Source organism: Lactuca virosa, chromosome 5, assembly GCF_052849685.1.
Source record: "Lactuca virosa cultivar CGN04683 chromosome 5, Lactuca_virosa_CGN04683_v6, whole genome shotgun sequence".
In the NCBI taxonomy this organism is placed as follows: Eukaryota; Viridiplantae; Streptophyta; class Magnoliopsida; order Asterales; family Asteraceae; genus Lactuca; species Lactuca virosa.
In genome coordinates this window covers 140809703-140831017 of record NC_136430.1, presented here as the reverse complement: position 1 = coordinate 140831017, position 21315 = coordinate 140809703, and positions in this window count along the sequence as shown.

Sequence of the window (21315 nt, the reverse complement as noted above, 5' to 3'; positions counted from 1 at the left end):
TCATGTTCTAATGATCTCTCATCGTATAATGCAATGCTTAGACTCGGGTCTGTTAGAGACAAATTCCGGAACATAGTATACCTTCCTTCATGTTCTAATGTGATACAATCACATTTCAATGTGTATCATTTCTAACTACCAACTTCTTTAACAACGAGCGCGATACTTCTATTGATCGCTTTGATCATCTTTCACTTCAATCTTCTGGCTTAAGTCAAATACTACATCAAACTTGGTTCTCTGAACCACGTGACATACTCATCTTAGTCGGACTCGATTCGATATGACCTCTAAGGTCGGGATAACAATCATCTTCTTAGTCATTACCGAAACGATGGTAACGACAGACTAGAACAAGACAAAATCAATTACTAGCTCCTTGGTAACCTTGTGACTTTCCCTGATCCAAGTACGAGTCCTGTGCTTCCGGTAGTATAGGCCTCTACTACCATTCACACCTACTCATACTCGTCCCAAGTATTGTCTCGCAGTTCTCCAAGTCACCATACAAGAATTTCACATAGTCATTCAATTCATCAGATGACAAAACCAGGGTTTATATTATTTCTTGAAACGATTATACAGAGGTTCAAGTTTACCTTATACTATGCCTCTAATAGGCTAAACCACTTGTTACTATTCACATTACTACTTCATAACTTGATCTTCGGGTATCAAGTCTTTACTTCTAATTCCTAGCGTTGTTATTTGCTTCATCGAGGATATTCTGAAATTCCCTTGACGTTGGTGGTGCGCTTGGCCTTGTTATTTCATTTTTCTTCGGGCAGTCCTTAGAAATATGGCCTTCTTCCTTACATCTGTAACACACCTCCTTGGGAATCGTACACTCATCGGCGTAATGCCCAATTTCTCCACACTTGAAGCAATTCACCTTCCTGCCATAATTCCCAGAGTGTTTATTTTTGCACTTCCCACACCATTTTCCTTTACCTCCTCTTTTGCCAGACTTTGAGAATATGTTGCTCTTGTTGGACCTTGAAGACCCCTCAAATTTCCTCTTCTTGCCAACCTCAACCTTGTTGGCGGTCCTGTCATTGATCGTTTCTTCAATAGACTTAGCAACCCAGATAGTTGCCTCAAGAGCAGATGCCTGACGTACTGGCACAGTAAGTTCATCCTTACTTTGTTAAAGTAAACGTTTTGTCTCTTCCATCTGTTGATCCAACATCATACGCACCATTGCCTATACCCCAACCATCGTGATTGGCTCATGCTGCGGATTATCGTTTCCGAATCCACTTTGAGTACTCGCCATTTCGATCTATACACCAATCGTAGGTGAATTTAGATCTTTATTTTGATAGACGTTAAATCTTCATTATTACTCCGAAACGTTTATATGTTAGTTCTAATATCGTAGTCATACGTTTAGAATCCTAAACACATAAGGTTTCCAGATCCGGTCGGCAACAGACCATAGATCCGAACAAATAATATCATATATGGCAAACATATAGCATTTAGCACAAAAAAAACATCTTAGGCATCCTTCCTGAAATATACAAGTGCTCGTGTCTAAAATATTGTAGACACTCATCTCACAATCATCACTTAGCATTCTAAGTGTAACTCTAGAAATCCTACAAATTCCTAGTTCGCTTAAACTAATGCTCTGAACCAACTGTGACATCCCCAAATTTCTCGGCCAAAAAAGACCGATTTAATTTATGCTTTTAAAATAAAATCAGAGTAATCCTTTTTAAAAGATGTTGCGGAATTTGTTCCCATAAAAACATGATAATTATATTATCAAACCATTTCTGAAGAAATGTATTTTATTCACTTAAACCATTGGGATGTCATCGTAAATACATAAACATAAGCATAAACAGAACTTACATTCACTTACACTAGTGATCTACATCTCTTTTAATCTCTCAGTGTAAAGTAACTTCGTATCGATACCTGTGATACAAACAAACTGAGTGGGTAAGGCTTGGGAGCGTGGTGAGCATATAGGGTTTTCAACCCACAATAAATAAAATTATTATGCTTAAACATCAAACAATCAACCAAATTACCCAAACCCATTATCTTATTTATTTCTTAAGGATTTTACCCTAAGAATCAACTATCACTCATTCCTAAGGATTCATCCTAAGGAATAGGCACGAAGTCACATCGTCGCCAGGGTTTATACAACAGTCACTAAGTCCATAGCTGCCAGGGTTTATACAACATGTGCTAAGTACATAGCTCTTATTTATCGACAATATTATTCATAGGAATCTCCCTGCAATACATGTCAATGGGTTTTTAGAGTACGACTGATGAACATATAGTTCACACACTTACAGGTTGCGAGCCTCCTAGTGTTCCACATATCATCTAGAATAGTCCATGGTTGTCATCCATACTCTGCTGAATGACGGGGGCCAACATTTGGGTAAGTGCTTTTCTCATATTTCACCACTCACCCTCATCTCATGATCTATATCACCGATCATTTCATTTATCCAACTCATCTTTCATCACATACCAACTATTTCATCTACCCATGTTTTACCCAACATTTTTGTAGATAAAAAAATTACATATACAGTTTAAATTATTTAAAAACCTGTATAAATCATTCCTTCAACATCCATCTCAAATAAACAAACAATATATATTCACATAGCACGTATTTTATATAAAATACATCATATCTATATGTAAGATTAAAGTGACTATACACTCACTTGATTTAATGATAATCGGGCAGCACTTCGTTTCCTAAAACAATCGTTTCTAATAAAACCGGGAGTTTTATTGAGAAACCGGGCTCTGCGAGGGTTGGGCTTCAAAACCGAAAATATAAAATTTTCCTGGTCTTCGGGCACTTCGGGGCGTGCTTCGGGCGTTTGGTATGATACCGGGGCTTTGGGGGAAGTTGGAATGGAAGAAATATGGGTTTAGGGGTGTAAAAACACACTTTTCCAAAATATACCCGGGAGGTCTCGCAGCCTCCCTTTTATAGGGCCAAGGTTCGGATCCGAAGCAAGAGGTAAGGAGGACAGGTGGTGCGAAGGTCGGACACGCGGCAGGGAGAGCGAGGCTCGGACGAGGCTGCATACGCGTCGCTCCTCGGACTTGCCACGGCTTCAGAAGCGAGGAGTCACCGTGACACGCGTCGGACGCCTACTGGACCGAGGTCGGACCCGGGAAGAACGCGACATGCCTCGCCAGCTGGCCTCGGGTGACTCAGCAATTCGGATACGTGGCGCGCTACGAGCGAGGGTGACGTGGCCGAAGCATGACCATGCGAAATTTCTCGGATTTCGTGTTTTTTCTTGATTTTTGTGCCAAAACTTCTAAAATCCATAACTTTCGCATACGGGCTTCGTTTTTTACGTTCTTTATATGTAACACCCCGAAATGCAGGTATACCTCTTTAATCCTTCTTCTTTTCCAAGTTGTCAAAATTGGCCCAAAATAGAAAATGGTGATAAGTGGGTACGCTGGGCGTACTTAAGAGTACGATGCGCGTACCCATGGGCGTGCCTTTGACGCGGATTCAACCCAGTACGCGGGGCATACCTTAGTATACGCTGAGCGTACTGGGCCCAGACTCAAAACCCTAATTAAGACATGAGCACTATAAAATGGATGCTATGGCCTCCATCCCAACCACCATTTCCAGAGAGTGAAACTCTAAGAGAGCCAAACCTTCGTTCTAAGCTTGTGTGTGTGTGTTTGGGCTTAAAAGTATCATTGTGTGCTTGTGAAGAAAAAGAGAAGGCCATTGTGGAAGCTAGAGTTGGAGTGGAAGCTTTGAATCTGAGCTCTACAGAGGTTGGAGCACCACTTGGAGGTAAAAAGCTCAAAGCTTTCCTAGTCTTTTTGGATTTATGCTTTATGGACCATTTCTAGGGTTTTTGTCCCAAAGGTGGAGACTTTATGAGTAAATGGTCTCCATAAGCCTAGATCTGCCCCATTTCAGTGTATATTGTGTCATAGATCCATAAAAATCTAATCTTGGACATGAAGATTAAGTCATGCATGAGATAAGGGTTAATTAAGGAAAGAGGAAAGGTGTTTAGAGTGATTGGTGACCTTTTCTACAGTCTGAAAATTTCATTTTATATCAGTAATAAAACCATAGTCATCATACGTCATAGAAAAATCACAACAATGTATCTCAGAATAATATAGCAACTGTCATGTATATCAGAGTATAAACATCCCAGGCTGAACAAATGGTGTGTGCACTGCAATCTTCCCGAGCTCCTCATTTGAAAACTGAGTACCTGAAACCAAAACTGAAAGCTGTAAGTACGAAGCTTAGTGAGTCTCCCCAACTACCACATATCATACAATAAAATATAAAGCAACTACTGGGCCTTGCCCACTGCATCGGACCGAAGTCCGGAACTAACCAGGGCCTTGCCCTCTGCATCGGACCGAAGTCCGGAAACTGCATCGGACCGAAATCCGGAACTAAGCAGGGCCTTGCCCTCTGCATCGGACCGAAGTCCGGAAACTGCATCGGACCGAAGTCCGGAACTAACCAGGGCCTTGCCCTCTGCATCAGACCGAAGTCCGGAAACTGCATCGGACTGAAGTCCGGAACTAACTGAACATAGCATGGCATAATCAGAACTACTAGCATAAACACGTATACTGCATACTGCATCGGACCGAAGTCCGGAACACAAAACACAGAGACATGCTTGAATCATAAATACATCAAGCACACTGAACTACTACATCGGACCGAAGTCCGGAACTACTGCTAACTAAACGGGCCGACATTGTGGCCGTAGACCCGTTCCTAATGGAAGGAAACTCACCTCGCACTGCTGAACTCTGCTGACACTCTTCTGGCTGCTGATTGGAAATTCCCGAACTGTTGACCCTTCGGCTTCCCGAACTACCAATACCAAACATCACTTAGTCCAGTACGAAAAATCCTTCTTAGGGTAAAATGACCATTCTACCCCTAGTCCAACCTGGTTCATATCTAAAGCCCAAACTAAGGCCCAATACTAAGTAAGCTTCCCAAGCCCACTAGTGGCCCAATTTGCTACATTGGGCCCAATCCATTTATTGGGCCTTACCCTAAGCCCAACACATATACTTGGCCCGTAATCACTGACTCCTGATGGCCCACTAAGGCCCAAAGACCTATAGTCCAAAGCACAGCCCACACCGAGGCCTAAATGCTCGAAACCCAAACTGGCAGCGTTACGCGGGGCATACTCCAATATACGCTTAGCGTACAGGCTTGACGACGAGTACGCTGGGTGTACCTACACGTACGCTCAGCGTAGTACCCTGTTAAGCCATCTTTCCATTAAGTGCTTAATACTCCGATTCAGAGGCTACAAACTCAGATCCATGTCTTATTTCATGTCTTAAACCATAAAGTTGCTTACTTTATGGCTTCCATGACTCACATAAGATCCAACTCCAAAAACCATAATCTATTTCCATGGATGAAGGTCTTAACCCATGCATGAACTCATATAAGTCCTAAAGGTTGGAACTTTACTGCTTATGGGACACATATGACTCTAAGGGATGCAACCCTGGTCTTAGAAACATGCTTAAGTCTCAAAGACCCATTCTTGGGACCAAAAAGTCCATAAACTTGTACTAAGAGAGATCTAAGAGAATAATCATCAAGCTCAAAACTTTTTACCTTGTAGAGGTCCGAAATGAAACACTTATCCCAGATCTATAAGCTCTAGCTTCCAAGGTTCCTCCTTGCCAATCTTCTTCTTTTCTCTTCCACGCTTTAAACCACCAAAATAAGCTTTTCAAGGTCAAGATCTCACAAAATGAAGGTTGGGACGTTCTAGGGTTTCTTCTGAGGTTGGGGAGGCTCATATGAGGGCCAGGGTTGAAGCCATTATGTTCTTTATATAGTGGCACTCCCAAAAATAGGGTTTATAGGTTGTTAGCGTACGCTGGGCGTAATTCTCGTACGCTGGGCGTACGCCTTAAAAACCCGCGATCTTTTTCCCCGCTACGCTGGGCGTACACCAGCCTTACGCTGGGCGTACCCAGCTAAACACGCGTGCACTTTGCGCATGCTAGGGACTGCCTTGTCAACTTTTCCATTAAGGGCCATAAATGTCAATATCTTCAAAGTGTCATAACTCCTTCATTCTAGATCCGTTTCGGATGAAGTTTATATCCACGGAAAGATGGCGAGAAGCCCTATGCTTCTAACAACACACCCTGGCCCGAAACCTTCTCGAATGAAACTCAAAACCCATAAATGACCAAAACACCCCTAGCCTTGACTTCTGGTTCCATAAATAATTGCTTTTCCGAACAGGGTGTTACAACTCTCCCCCACTTAAACTAGACTTCGTCCTCGAAATCTGCTATGACCAACTATTCTACAATCTACTCACAACCTTCATGTCCGATACTCGCTTCACCTGCTTAGCCAAATCCTCAGAGGATTGCCTCCAATGGCCTTTTGCCCGGTCATTCCGGCTAAAACTAGTCCTTGTAGATAATAACCTCGGGTTCACTCTAATCCCGCCAATCCTGAGAACACAACTTACTCAACCGGCAATCCTTCCGGTACTCCCCGTGTACTTATGCTGAACATCCTAGGGATTCACCCCTCTTTTCCTTGTGCGTTTTCCGGCCTTCCCAAGGCAACGTTCCATAATCAACCACCTCCTCTATTGTCGTGAAGGACATACCCCTCAAGGTATCCATTACTCCAGCCACTCCCAGTGCTGGTCACTACTGCCGGTAATCACTGAATACTTCTTACTACTATAACTTAGTGTTAAGCGCCCATCCCAGCGAATGGATCAGATAATCCTTCGAGTAAAAGATTCATCCCTGCAACGGTTAGAGTCATACGAGAGCTGCGCAACAGGGTCAAATCCTTCCCTCTGAGATTATTCAACCCTGCTGCGAGAGGCGTAGCACTTCTCGGTCACTAGCTGCCTCATACCCTACTTCTATTATCATTACCACCACTAACTGAAAATTCTGCTGTCCCTTATCCGCCTTCCGGATTAACTGAGACCACCCTGGTCCCAACTAATCTGTCAATATCTAGGTTACCGGACTCCCACCGATTACTACACCCAACACAATCTCTTAGTCGCTCCCAACGACTTCCGAAGGAACTTCGCCTATCTAAACTACTCTATCTACTCTGCCACTCTGGCGCTACAAGTCCTGGGATCCTCGATCCCCTATCTTGACCGTAAGGTGTGACAACCCGAAACTTTTCCGTTATCCTTACTAAATTTCCGTTAATCAAATTTGGATTCTTATCTAATTCCGTCAAATTTGATAGTTTGGGAAGGACTTTACGTTTAAATAAATCATTTAGAATTTCTTTCCGTTTACGTTAGTATAATTTTTGGTCTAACGGAATATTCTAAACTCAGTTCGATCGACTTCCGTATTTGAAAACGAAGTTTTCTAAGTCGAAACATAGCATTCGGGCCAAACGACTCTTCAAAAGGAGTTTACGGCCGCAAACCCGGTTTACGACCGTAAACTCTGTTTACGGCCGTAAACGCTGTTTACGACCGTAAACCCTCCCCCACCTCCTGACCGTAAACTCACCCCTATATAAGGGATGAGTGGCCTCCATTTCTCACTTTACACACTCCAGAAGGCTTTCTCTCTCTACTCTCTCTCTCTACAAACTTCGATTTTTCTCAAAGATCCTGAAGAATGTAAGTGATTCTTCACCTTGATTTTGTTTCTATCTCATTTCTAGTGGCAAATCCATGTTCTTAGCTCATAAATCTCATCATTTTTCTAGATTTTCTCTCTCACCAAGAACACCAAGAACACACACTAGTGTTTTTAGGACTCTAACCACCCTTTCAAGCTTCTATTTCGTAAGTACTCTGCCCTTAGCTTGTTGGATACAAGAATCACTTGTTAAACATCTAGAAATCATGACCAGAAGGGTGTTTACAGTCAAGGCAATCTCCCTTGACCGTAAACTCTATTTAAGTGGCACAAAGTTGCCACAACACCCTCCTAAACATAGAAACTAAGCTTAGAACACTTCCAGAAGACTAGAAAGTGCCTTAAAACACCGAAAATCGCACTTCTCGTCGAAGTGTTTACGGCCGTAAACACTTGGACCGTAAACACCTTTTACGACCGTAAACACCTGGACCGTAAACCCATGGACCGTAAACCCCTTTTACGACCGTAAACTCATGGGCCGTAAGCCCATGAACCGTAAACTCCTTTTTCGACCGTAAACTCCCCATTTTCAATCACATGTGATTCTAACACTTAGTTTTAAGTGTTTCCTAGTCCCTAAGGTGGTTTCCTTCCATAACGAATAGTGTTATGCCCTCACCTAATGTATATATATGAACTTCTTCATGCTAAATAGGATCCGTTTGTGTCCAAGGCTTTTATTGACACTCAAAAATTCCTAGCAACTTACACTCGGATCCCACGTCAATCTGTGAGTTCATACCCCTATACTTTTCCGAGTTTTTCATGTTTTCAAGGGGGGAATACAAGCAAAAGTACAAGGAAACATGTGCTCAAATATATTATTTTGTTTAAAATAATTATATGTTCAGTATACTTTTAACACAGAAAACCGTTTTACCACTCGATTAAGAAATCAACTCGTAGAAACAGTTTTCAAATCTAAAGCAAGGAAATTGTGAATCTTATCATAATATGTATTGTCTCATAAAGGATTCATGCAAATCATAAACATGATTTTCGTACTATTACTTGTAAATTCGTTAGGCTAAGTTTGAGACATGTCCTTGGTAACACTCCCCCGGATTCGTGAGTGGAGGACTACGACTTATAACCAGAATCTCTTGGAGGGAGAGCATGACTATTGTGTATAGATCTGTACGGGACTGACTATCCCGCACCCTTGCTGGTAGCTACAGCGGAACCATTAGGTTCAGGGGTGACAAAGTATTAAAATGATACTGGCCCCTGTTCGTGCCTTATCCAGTCGAAGTACGGTTATGGCACTCACAACTTAGGTAGCGAGAATTTACTTTTGTAATGAAGAAACAAGTGAACTGACCTCAAAGTAATAACCGATTTGATTACTAGATGGTATTGATAATACCCTTAGGATCTAGTTCACTACCTATTTTATTAGTTTTATTTATGTAATAAGGCTAATATGTCTCTTAGCGAGCAATGAAGGTTTTAGAAAGGAAACTACATCAAACGATACGAGTATTGTAGATACTTGTACATCTCATTTCAGAATCGATAATCAAACGTCTTTTATAAGGAAAAATATAGGATTTTCCTGGGATAATTCAACCTTACATAAACAGGCTGTTAAACAAATAACAAATGGATAATCAAACACCTTTCATAATAAAATATGGGATTTTCTTGGTAAACACTTTTCAAAGGATCAAAGAAACATTTCTTTCACCAGAATTAAACGCTTACGAACTCACCAGCTTTATGCTGATATTTTAAAGCTGCTTGTATTCTCAGGACATCATTAGACAGGTACTCTTGCCAACTTTTGGAGAAGATGGAACATCCTGAAGTCACATCTTTTACTTTTGCTATATATACTGATATATATAAACCATGTTTTTGAACAATGTAAATATTCTTATTATAATGTAATGGTTGTGTTTACTATGCTTACTATGATACAACTGTTGTGATACTACGCATGACGTCCTCCGCCCCGTAACGTTTCCGCCATTGGTTTTGGGGTGTGACATAAGGTCCTTACCAGGTCCCACCTGTGCTACTATAATCTCACTGGTCTCGCCCATGGTCTCACCCAAAACCATATTACTAAGCAACCCTGCTCTCACGTCTCACCTTTACTGCTACTCACATACGGCCCTCGCCCACGGGTCTCACCCAACTGTATCCTGGAGCGGCCTCTCCCAAGGTCTCACCTCTCTAGGGCTACGCAGGCTAACTCCATACTATTCTCAATAAACTACCCTTTCCTGATCTCCACCTTGATCACTAGGAGATACGGGCCTCCGCTAACTATACTGCTAATGAATACTACGTTTTACCCGCAGTCTTACATCACTTCCCTCACTAACTCGCTGCTGGGGAATGCTGCGGCTATCTCGCAGTCTTACCATGCTCCCCATGCTGTCTCTGTCACTGACTACTAATCCGAAAGCATCCCATGTCGAACGTTCTCGCAATATACATTTCGACTCACTCGAGTCCTACATGTGATTCCTCCAACCTGATTTTCCCAGACTAGTTACCAACCAGCTCGAAGACATGAACTCCATGTTGGGAAGTTTCTCAAACTCCCAGCCCTGTGCTCCTTGATCCATCATTCGCCGTACTACTTCCTTTCTTTTTCAGAGGTCGCGTACTCATTTTGGATCTGCGTGCTCCTGCCCTTGAATACTCGGAGGGTTCTCCCCCACTTTGATTCTACTAATACCTCGTGGCTCAGTGCTTGAATAGAATTCCCAATCTTTCTCTGGAACTAGTTTGTAACATCCCGAAATTCAGGTGCATCTCTTAAACCCTTCTTCTTTTCCAAGTTGTCAAGTTTATCCCTTAAAAGAAAGTTATGGAAAATGAGTACGCTGGGCGTACTGAAGAGTACGCTGCGCGTACTCATGCGCTTAAGTTGAACGCGGACTCGATTCGGTACGCTGGGCGTACCAAGGTTACGCCGGGAGTAACCGGCCCAGATGCAAAACCCTAATGAGACTTGAGGACTATAAAAGGAATGATATGGTCTTATCCTCAGCCACCATTTCACAGAGAAAGAAACCCTAAGAGAGCAATACCATCGTTCTAGGCTTGTGTGTGTGTTTTTGAGCTAGAAAGTGTCTTGGTGTGGTAGTGAAGAAGAAGAGGAAGTTCTTGTGGAGGCTAGAAGATGGAGTACAAGCTTGGATCTGAGTTCTACAGAGAGTGGAGCTTCACTTGGAGGTAAAAAGCTCGAATCTTTCCTTATCATTTTTGTTTTGTGGTTGATGGACTAACTTTTAGGGTTTTTGGTCCCAAGATGGAGACTTTATGAGCAAATGGCCTCCATAAGCTTAGATCTGCCTTATTTCAGTGTAATATGCGTTGTGGGTTCATAAAAATCCAATCTTGGACGTTAAGATTAAGACATGCATGAGATTAGGGCTTAATGGGGATAGATGTTATCTGTTTGAAGTGGTTGGTGACCTTTATACCCATGCAAGGCTTAATGGTTTCGACTTTATGACTTAAGAGGCAGTAGAGAGCCTAGATCTGTGATATGAGCCCATGACTTAACCTATTCAGACCAAAAATGAAGAAAGGATGAATCTGGGACTTACGCTGGGCGTAATCCCAGTACGCGCCGCGTAGGGGGTCGAGTTCCCCGACTCTGGATGATCGCGGAGTACGCCTCGCGTATAGATCTGGTACGCACCGCGTACCACCCTTCAGTTGACTTTCGTTGACTTTTAGGGTTTGGTCAACAATTGGACTTTTGGGACCATTGAGGGGTAAAATGGTCTTTAGCCTTCTGAGAGGACATAGGAAGGGATTAGTCTAGCCTTGAGAGCCGTTAATGATTTGAAATAATTACTTTATGTGATTAGGCGGGGCTAGGTCGTTGTTTCGAGACTCAGGGATATCGAGCACGTGAGTTACTAGACATCATACGAGGTGAGTCTTCTCACTATACTTTACCTAGAGTGGTAATATGTGTGACCGGAAGGTCTTATATGTTATGAGAAGTATGTGTTGTATGCTGTTATTGGATATGTATGTGCTATGTTATGGATGCGTAGTAAGCTATGGACCGGAAGGTCGTTATGATGTGGACCGGAAGGTCATTATGATATGGACCGGAAGTTCAAGATGATATGGACCGGAAGGTCGCTACGGGTAGGGCCGGAAGGTCTACTGGGATTGTGGGACGGAAGTCCCCTGAGACACATTGAACGGAAGGTCTTGTAGAGCTATAGCCTTGAGTGGCGTATGTGCGTATGTGGTATTTTGGGGAACTCACTAAGCATTTATGCTTACAGTGTTTGTGTGATGTGTTTCAGGTACCAGTGAGGATCGCAGGAAGGCGTCGACATGATCTGTACACACCGATGGGATTTATGTATTAGAGATCTTTGGATTTGTTTTATTATGATGACATGTGATACAATGGATTTTTATGATATCTTATGAATGGAATTATGTTTTAAAAATGAAAAATTGTATTGAAAATTCATGTTGTTACATAGTTGCCACTAGTTACCATGCCACTGAGGCTCTAATAACTTTCTGCTCTAACTGATCAAGTCCATACGTCGAATCCTGACGTCACCAAACCCAAGGCTAAAAGTGATTGCTACATGATCATTGGTAGCCTTATGTCATGAGGACCTTAAGCAGTCCACTGCTTCCTTGCTCTCTTAGCTGTAGCGGCGATTCTACAGTCTCATCATTGGCTTAATCAGATCTAATCCGTCTGGGTAATTCCGAAATCCAATCCGTGGATTTCCATATCTTCACTGTTACACCCGAACTGGTGGGCACTACTGTCCTCTCCGCATCCTAACAACACACTCATGCTATCTACCAACCTAGTGAATGCTACGGCTACACCCGCAGACTTACAACACTCTATCATTATCTGGCTGCTAGTGAATGCTATGGCTACACCCGCAGACTTACAACACTCAAACACTATCTGGCTGCTAGTAAATGCTACGGCTACACCCGCAGACTTACAACACTCTAACACTATCTGGCTGCTAGTGAATGCTACGGCTACACCCGCAGACTTACAACACTCTAACACTATCTCATTCGTTGATTATTAATCCGAACACATCTGACGTCGAGCATACACGCGACCTAACATCCAAAACTGAACCCATGTCCTGACTGGGATCCCCAGACTGATTCACTAAGGCTTGCTAGCAAACATCACAGGAACACAATCTCCTTATTGGCAAGTTTTTCCGAACTTCCATCTCACACTATCCTCAATCATACAGCCTCTTGAGCTGTCTTCCTTCCAACCAAAGATGCGAAACTTATCCCAGTTTCAAAACTGCTCCTACTCCTGAATCCTTGGATGATTCTCCCCCACTTTGATTCAACTAACGTCTTACGGCACACAATACTGGAAGGATTCTCAATCTTTCTTACCATTCTATGCCCAATCTGCTGAAACCAAGCTTACCATTGCTAGTGTTTCAATACTAACCAGTCCAAAAGATCACACCACCTCCAAGGACCCGAATAAATCTCCAGTAATAACCCGCTAAACCCAGGAAGCTCCGAATCTCAATTGGAGACCTTGGAATCTCCCTCTGCGTCACGGCCTCTATCTTGGCCAGAACGACCAGGATACCCTTCTGATTGACAAGGTGCCCAAGAAATTACACCTCGCGCAACCAGAGTTTACATTTCGAGTACCTTGCAAAAGGTCTCTCCCTCCTCAAAGTCTCTAGCACCTCCCTCAGGTGCTTCTCGTGCTGCTCCTCGGCCTTGGAATAAACCAAGTTGACACTGTACTCTCCCAATCCCTCAATTTGGGAAATGATCTTTCGCTATCCGTTAATAATTCTCGGTATGCAATTGGCATATGACATCTCTTGAAAATATAGTTCAGACACAAACCAAGGATAACTCAGGGCTACACTTACTCAAACCCTTGAAACGAAAGACTCCATCGTGCAGTTTCCCGCATGTTCTGTACTGAATCTAACCCTGATGGTCTCTCAAAAGCTGATCTAAAATCTAGGGTCTCCTCCCGAGTCCCCTCAATATAAGCAACTAATCAGATTCCCTCTTACTAATGTGCTCCAAGTCCATACCTCGTTCTCAAGTCCAAGAAGTCATATCATTAAGGGTCTTGCACCCCGAGATACTCATGATCTCCCTGCTATCATTCTACAGTATGTTCTGATAACTTACCTTCTTCATTTCCTCACCTGCTGCATACTGTGGTACCATATAAGCTCTTTTCCGAGACTTGGCAGTGACTTCTGCCACAGTTTCAGTCATCTGGTGGAGATCTAACGACTCATTCGCCAACTGCTGCGCCTCAATCGCCTGGGCACACTCTGCCCAAAATCTGATCTGAAAGTCATCCCATGACACAGCATCAACCGCATCATCACTCAACTCACTACCAACCTCTTCCTATCAATCTCGTGCTCTATTCCTCAGGAGACAAGAAGTAAGTCATATCTTGTCTTCTTTCGAGACAATGTCTGGCAGAAAAGTGTTGGCGACATCTGCCAACCATCTGCTGCTAACAATGGGGTCCCTAACCCCCATGACAATCTGAAGATTCACAAGCTCTAAACTCCCGAAACATCAATGTACGCGTCCCTATCATGACTACTATATCAGTGCAGAATGCACTCGGCCTCTCATCACAAATCTCTATAATGCCCTCCCTGATCACACTGAGGATCACAGGAGTCTGGTCAATGATACTGCGCGTAATTCTCAGATGGAATGAACTCCCTCATCTGATCATCAATCTGCCCGGCTCCAGAGTCCGAGCCTGATCCCTCGTCGACACCAGAACTACCATCTGGTCTACCACGTAGCGCCACTATACTCGGCAATATGCGATCACACACTACAAGTTCCCTGGGTTCATCTCAGCCTTCCTTGATTCGAGTACGGATCCTCTGCTTTCAGTAGTACGGGCCCATACTACCTTCCACATCTATCCGTACTTTCCTCAAGTACTGCCTCGACTCCACCAAGTCCCTTCTACTACTACTGCTGATCTAATACTAAACTCATCCTAGGCTTGCCCCAGGGTAATCACCAACCCACTCTCCGCCATCAGCTGCATAAGAAGTCCCTGCTTTCTTCCCCTAACTAGCTCGCGAATACTATTACATATTACTCAGACTAGATATTTCTTTGAATGACAGATCCTACTCTACAACGGTTGGACTCAGACAAGAGCTGCGAAATAGAGCTAGACTTAACCTTCTGAAATTATTTAGTCCTTGCAACATGCAACGTAACATATTCGTTTACTACTTAGTGAAAGATAACTAAGACTCCTAAAAGCACAAAGCAAGCACCATTCGAGCATAGAGTACACATAATCAAGCATCTGCTACTCTGGCTATCATACTGACTAATCTGTACTAGCATGTAGTTCTCATAAAGCTAAACACATATAACAGGCACATAAGGCATCCTTCCTAGATCCTTAGTCCTAATCTTGCATGCTGTCCTGATAAAGCTAATAATTATATCATAACATGAAATTGTATGGGTAATTTGGGAGCACTTACTCGAGCTCGGCTGATTGCATGCACCACACCCTTTTCTCTTTTCAAAATTCTTTTCGCTTTTTCTAAAACTATTTTCTTTATACTTTTTCTAAAATCATTTTTCTTTTCTCAAAATCCTTTTGTAAACATGGTTTTTCTCTTGAAAACTTTATACCACTTCCTTAGTTTGAGTTCAGACACACCCGAGAGTGTGCCCGAATCCCTCAAACCAAGGCTCTGATACCAACTTGTAACATCCGAAAAATATAGTCTGAAAATTTCGTTTTAAATCAGTAATAAAACCATAGTCATCATACGTCATAGAAAAATCACAACAATGTATCTCAGAATAATATAACAACTGTCATGTATATCAGAGTATAAACATCCCAGGCTGAACAAATGGTGTGTGCACTGCAATCTTCCCGAGCTCCTCATTTGAAAACTGAGTACCTGAAACCAAAACTAAAAACTGTAAGCACGAAGCTTAGTGCGTCTCCCCAACTACCATATACCATACAATAACATATAAAGCAACTACTGGGCCTTGCCCACTGCATCAGACCGAAGTCCGGAAACTGCATCAGACCGAAGTCCGGAACTAACCAGGGCCTTGCCCTCTGCATCGGACCGAAGTCCGGAAACTGCATCGGACCGAAATCCGGAACTAACCAGGGCCTTGCCCTCTGCATCAGACCGAAGTCCGGAAATTGCATCGTACCGAAGTCCGAAACTAACCAGGGCCTTGCCCTCTGCATCGGACCGAAGTCTGGAAACTGCATCGGACCGAAGTCCGGAACTAACTGAACATAGCATGGCATAATCATAACTACTAGCATAAACACGTATACTGCATACTGCATCAGACCGAAGTCCGGAACACATAACACAGAGACAGGCTTGAATCACAAAGACATCAAGCACACTGAACTACTGCATCGGACCGAAGTCCGGAACTACTGCTAACTAAACGGGCCGGCATTGTGGCCGTAGACCCGTTCCTACTGGAAGGAAACTCACCTTGCACTGCTGAACTCTGCTGACACTCCTCTGGCTGTTGATTGGAAATTCCCGAACTGCTGACCCTTCGGCTTCCCGAACTACCAATACCAAACATCACTTAGTCCAATACGAAAAATCCTTGTTAGGGTAAAATGACCATTCTACCCCTAGTCCAACACGGTCCATATCTAAAGCCCAAACTAAGGCCCAATACTAAGTAAGCTTCACAAGCCCACTAGTGGCCCATTAATGGCCCAATTTGCTATATTGAGCCCAATCCCTTTATTGGGCCTTACCCTAATCCCAACACGTATACTTGGCCCGTAATCACTGACTCCTGATGGCCCACTAAGGCCCAAAGACCTATAGTCCAAAGCACAGCCCACACCGAGGCCCAAATGCTCGAAACCCAAACTGGCAGCGTTACGCAGGGGGTACTCCAATGTACGCTTAGCGTACATGCTTGACGACGAGTATGCTGGGCGTACCTGCACGTACGCTCAGCGTAGTACCCTGTTAAGCCATCTTTCCATTAAGTGCTTAATACTCCGATTCAGAGGCTCCAAACTCAGATCCATGTCTTATTTCATGTCTTAAACCATAAAGTTGCTTACTTTATGGCTTCCATGACTCACATAAGCTCCAACTCCAAAAACCATAATCTATTTCCATGGATGAAGGTCTTAACCCATGCATGAACTCATATAAGTCCTAAAGGTTGGAACTTTACTGCTTATGGGGCACATATGACTCTAAGGGAGGCAACCCTGGTCTTAGAAACATGCTTAAGTCTCAAAGACCCATTCTTGGGACCAAAAAGTCCATAAACTTGTACTAAGAGAGATCTAAGAGAATAATCATCAAGCTCAAAACTTTTTACCTTGTAGAGGTCCGAAATGAAGCACTTATCCCAGATCTATAAGCTCTAGCTTCCAAGGTTCCTCCTTGCCAATCTTCTTCTTTTCTCTTCCAAGCTTTAAACCACCAAAATAAGCTTTTCAAGGTCAAGATCTCACAAAATGAAGGTTGGGACGTTCTAGGGTTTCTTCTGAGGTTGGGGAGGCTGATATGGGGGCTAGGGTTGAAGCCATTATGTTCTTTATATAGTGGCACTCCCAAAAATGGGGTTTAGAGGCTGTTAGCGTACGCTGGGCGTAATTCTCGTACGCGGGGCGTACGCCTTAAAAACCCGCGATCTTTTGCCCCGCTACGTTGGGCGTACACCAGCCTTACGCTGGGTGTACCCAGCTAAACACGCGTGTACTTTGTGCATGCTAGGGACTGCCTTGTCAACTTTTCCATTAAGGGCCATAAATGTCAATATCTTCAAAGTGTCATAACTCCTTCATTCTAGATCCGTTTCCGATGAAATTTATTTCCACGGAAAGATGGCGTGAAGCCCTATGCTTCTAACAACACACCCCGGCCCGAAACCTTCTCGAATGAAACTCAAAACCAATAAATGACCAAAACACCCCTAGCCTTGACTTCTGGTTCCATAAATGAATGCTTTTCCGAACAGGGTGTTACACCTTTACAGCCATGCAAAGGCTTAAAGGTTTCGAATTTATGGATTAAGAGGTATTAGGATGGCCAGATCTGAAATATGAGCTTATCCCTTAACCATTTAAGACGAAAATCATGAGGAATGTGAAATTGGGACTTACGCTGGGCGTAATCCCAGTACGCGCAGCGTAGGGGGTCGAGCTCCCTGATTCTGTGAAGCCTTCGAGTACGCCCAACGTATAGAGCTGGTATGCGCCGCGTACTCCGGAGGGTTGACTTTCGTTGACTTTTAGGGTTTAGTCAACATTTGGACCTTTGGGCCATTTGAGGGGTAAAATGGTCTTTTACCCTTCTGAGAGAATATAGGGAGGGACTAGTCTAGCCTATTAATTAGAGATAATTATTTTGTGTGATTAGGCGGAGGCTAGATCAGTATTTCGAGTTCGAGTTATCCGAGTTACCCGAGGTGAGTCTTCTCACTATACATTACCTAGAGTGGTATCTATGTGCAGACCGGAGGGTCTTATGAGTTATGTGTATGTTTGAGTTTATGTGCATTGTGATATATGTATGCTATGTGTTATATAGACCGGACCAGAGGGTCCAACGATTTAGACCGGACCGGAGGGTCCAACGATTTAGACCGGACCGGAGGGTCCAACGAGTTAGACCGGACCGGAGGGTCCAATGAGCTAGACCGGACTGGAGGGTCCAACGAGCTACAGGACTGGAGGGTCCCGCTGAGACACATTGACCGGAAGGTCATACCGAGTTATAGCCTCGAGTGGCTTATGTGCTGTATGTGGTATTTTGGGGAACTCACTAAGCATTTATGCTTACCGTGTTATGTGATATGTGTTTCAGGTACCAGCGAGGATCGCGGGAAGGCGCCGGCATGATCTGTACACACTGGCAGGGGATTATGTTTTGAGATTCTGGGATATGTTTTATTGCGATGACATTTGATACATGAGATTTTGAGAATATTATATGAGTTTTATTATGTTTGAAAAATGAAAAAATTGTTTTAAAATTTACGTCGTTACAAGTTGGTATCAGAGCCTTGGTTTGAGGGATTCGGATGCACCTTCGGGCGTATCTGAACTCAAACTGAGGATTTGAGAAAATTTTTCATAAAAGAAACAATTTTTCTAAAAGAGCAAAAGATTCTTGAGAAAAGCAGAACGGAGCAGTGTGTATGATCAGCCGGCGCCCGAACGGTGATTTCCCAAAATACCCTTACATTATGTGTTATGAGATATTATGTGATATGCTATGCATGCTAGAGTAGGCTAGGTATTCATGGTTAGGACTAGAGTGGGCCTGATTTCTTATGCCTTAGCCTAGGAGTTACTGCTACAATGAGATACTTCGAGAGTGAGTAGGTAGCAGCGAGGAGCTTATGAGTGGTCTAATGGAGAGTAGCCTGAGTTTAGTGAGATATAGAGTACTTGTGATTTGGGATCCTAGGAGGAGGACTTGGGGTGAATACCGATGCGTTGTGGAAGGTAGTATAGGGCCCGTACTACTGGAAACACCGGATCGGTGAGCAGTCCAAGTAAGAATCCTTAGGGTACTAAAGAACAAGTAGGGTTGAGTATCGAGTGCGAGTATACTCGAGCGAATCTCTGATTTATTTTGTGTTGTATTTCAGAGACATCATGGTTGGGACGCGCCACCACCCAGGAGGCAGTGGTACCAGTGATGAGGAGATCCGTAGGTTGATTCACGAGGAGGTGGCCGCAGCCATACGAGCGGAGATTCCTGAGATGTTTGGGTCTACCAAGACCACTTTGATTGAGACGTTTGACGAGCGGTATGCTTCTCTTACCGAGGCTGCTGTTGCTTCAGCCACCGCAGCCGTCGCCGCTGCTAGGCCACAGAGGGGTGACTTGTTGCTGTACCGAGAGTTCAGCAACACGAAGCCACCAGAGTTTGATGGGTGTCAGGATCCGATAGCCGCGATGAGGTGGATCTCTGACATTGAGGGATGCTTCTACAACTGTTCTTGTTCGGAGCATCTGAGAGTACGGTTCGTGCTGAACCAGCTTCGCTTGGGAGCGAAGGACTGGTGGAAGTTTGTTACGGCAGACTTCACTCTTGCAGAGATTACAACGGTGACCTAGGAGAGGTTCACCACCATGTTACGAGATGAGTATGTTCCCCCGGTAGAGAGGGAACGGTTGGTGCAAGATTTCTTGTCCCTCAAGCAGGGGACGGAGTCCATGACTGTGATTACACGGATGTTTCATGAGAGGGCGGTGTTTTGCCCTGAGCATGTGTCTACCGAGCAGGCACGTATGAGTCGATATCTGATCATACTGAGGAGAGACATTCGTGAGTTCGTGGCGAACTCGATGTACCGGACATTTGCCGAGCTTCAGGCACATGCTCGGAAGAGGGAGATCGAGCTGGAGACTCAGGCCAGGGAGGATGCAGAGTCTCAGAGGAGGAATAGGTGGCTGGTACAGTCTCAGCCGACAGCCTAGCGGGCAAAGCCCGCTGATTCGAGATCTGGGGGTCCGAAGGGCCGCACTTGCGGGAAGTGCGGCAAGAGCCATGATGGGACGTGCAGAGCGGGTATGTGCTACAAGTGTGGGAAGGAGGGGCATATCGCGAGGGATTGCCCCAAGGGATTTTCGGTTTGCTTTCACTGCAACCAGACAGGCCATCGGAAGGCCGAGTGCCCGCAGCTACTTCAGGGATCAGCATAGGGATCTGCACCTGCTGCTAGAGCTACCGAGGTCCGGCCAGCAAAGGCCGAGGCACCGAAGGCTCGCGGGAGAGCCTTTCAGTTGACAGCGAAGGAGGTCCGCGCAGCGCCCGATGTTGTGGCTGGTACTTTTCTTGTGAGTTCTGTACATTCTTTGGTGTTATTTGACTCGGGTGCGAGTCGATCTTTCCTGTCATTAGCGTTTAGCCAGCACATCAGTACCCGACGAGAGGCGTTGAGTCAACCTCTACGAGTTTCTATAGCTGACGAGTGAGCGGTTTATGCTACTGATGTGATTCGAGGATGTGTACTCGAGATTTTTGGTGTTGAGTTCCCGATAGATCTGGTACCGATTGCGATGGGTGATGTCTGTGTCATCGTGGGCATGGACTGGTTGAGCCGATTTGGAGCTGTTATAGACTGCGAGCGACAGTTGGTGACCATACGAGACCCTAGTGGGGGAGTACTTACGGTGTATGGCGAGGGTACCCGATCTGGGTCGGCATTTTGTTCGGCCGCCAGAGCGAGACAGAGTCTACAGCAGGGCTGTAGAAGGTTTGTAGCCTATGTGATGGATACACAAGTTTCCGCAAAGAGGCCGAGTTCTATCGGTGAGGTACCGATAGTGCGAGAGTTTCCGGATGTTTTCCCCGAGGAGTTGCCGGGTGTGCCTTCCGAGAGGCAGGTGGAGTTTCGCATCGATTTGATTCCGGGGGCAGCACCTATTGCCATGGAACCCTATCGCCTTGCACCACCGGAGATGCATGAGTTATCCTTGCAGCTTCAGGAGCTGTTGGGGAAGGGATTCATCCGACCGAGTAGCTCTCCGTGGGGAGCGCCGATCCTTTTTGTCAAGAAAAAGGATGGTTCACACCGGATGTGCATTGATTACCGGGAGTTGAACAAATTAACGGTCAA